This window comes from Sinocyclocheilus grahami, unplaced genomic scaffold (genome assembly GCF_001515645.1).
Source record: "Sinocyclocheilus grahami isolate Dianchi unplaced genomic scaffold, SAMN03320097.WGS_v1.1 scaffold3479.1, whole genome shotgun sequence".
In the NCBI taxonomy this organism is placed as follows: domain Eukaryota; kingdom Metazoa; phylum Chordata; class Actinopteri; order Cypriniformes; family Cyprinidae; genus Sinocyclocheilus; species Sinocyclocheilus grahami.
The window spans coordinates 1,798-3,463 of NW_015508601.1; positions in this window are offsets into that span (position 1 = coordinate 1,798).

Below are 1,666 nucleotides of genomic sequence, written 5' to 3' on the forward strand. Positions count from 1 at the left end.
TGGATTTTGTTCGGGAAACACTCGCAGACGTTGGACTGCTTATTCAAGAAAGGACATTGATAGCGAGCCACCCATAGAAGCGAACTGTAGCGAACTGGATTTCTTGGATTTTTGCATCGGACTACTGAATGAGTACAATTTTTTTTAGTTCTTTTCACGCATCATAAGACATAATAGAGTGAACTGAGCCTTAAAGCACATTAGCATATTTGATGGACTGAGTGTTCATACAACAGAACTGATATTGATTATTTTCACTGTACAGACTGAGAACTGGTTCACAAGCATAGATTATGTGAATATTGAATACTGTATTCTGTTATGTAAGTGTGTTTTGAATTGAGGTTTAATTGTTATTTTGTTGATTCTTTTCCTAATTGTGAGTTGAATACCTACCTGAGTATTCTAGTGTATATTAGAGTGGTACGTCTCTGAACTGTTAACATAACCTGTTGGGAAAAAATAATGTTATAATTTTCTTCAAATACGACAGCAATTAGAAATAACAATTTAAACAGCATTTAAAGTAACAAATACAAATAGCCTTCAAGATAGCACTTGAAATAGTGTTTCTTTCCCACAATTAATAGGCAGGTTAAAGAAGCCTCAAGAAGGGAGATTTCAGTTATTTGACTGTGACCAATTTTTTTGCATTTCCATTGGATTGTAAATTATTTCCTTTAAAGTGTCTGCTTTGATTTTTAATATCTGAATTTTGCAATTGTTTCCCTTTTATTTTAATTCATTGTTCAGTTATTTCAATCTAAAATTTATAAGTTTCCAAAGCTTCAGTTTGTCGAACAAAATTATATTAGCTATTTTCATATTTTTTGACGAATACGTACATTAAAAAAAAGTTTAAATACTTTAACTCGAGAGTGCGTGTGTTTCTGCCTCCTGCGATACCTACATCTTCTGATGGCCCTGTAATTGAGTAAATTCACTAAGGGAAAGTGTTACTTACCTGTCTTTGTAAACAGGTGCTACATAAACCATTTTGGTGCCAGCTGAAATGTCCCAGTTATAATTATTACAAACCTAACTAAAAATTGTGAAGAAACGGCATTGTGACTGCTCAGGAGACTGATTTCTGAATGCAAAGTAGTAGTGTATGTAGTATGTTTAATAAATCATTTTAAATGGTACACTATTTTTGTCTGTCCATGTTTTTTCATGACTTCATAAGCTATATATACACTACATTAATTACATATATACTAACAGACATTTCAAATTTTTTTTGGGGGGGGATAAAAACATATTTTTGGTATAAAAGACGTCACAATTTTTTAACAGCTGCTGTTTCATCATTATGTTCTGAGACAAGGTGATTACCAGCACAAATAGAAAGAGTAAGCACGCATCTTTTTTTCCACACTTTATTTTTATAAACAAATGTCAAATAGAAATAGTGTCTCTTTTTAAATAGACAAACTGTAACAAATATATACAAACAGTAAAAAAAAAAAAAAAACTTAAAAAAACAACAGTGCAAATGTAAAAAACTATTCTAAAACAGGGCTAGTCCAGAGTAGGTTCACGTGGGCGCTGTGTACCTGCCACCAGCTTGTACATGGTGGCCAGAAGGCCCTTTCATAAAAAAAAGCCTGCTGACGCCGTCCCTCTGCCTCCTGTATAAGCAGCCGCTCACGCTCCTCAGCTTCTC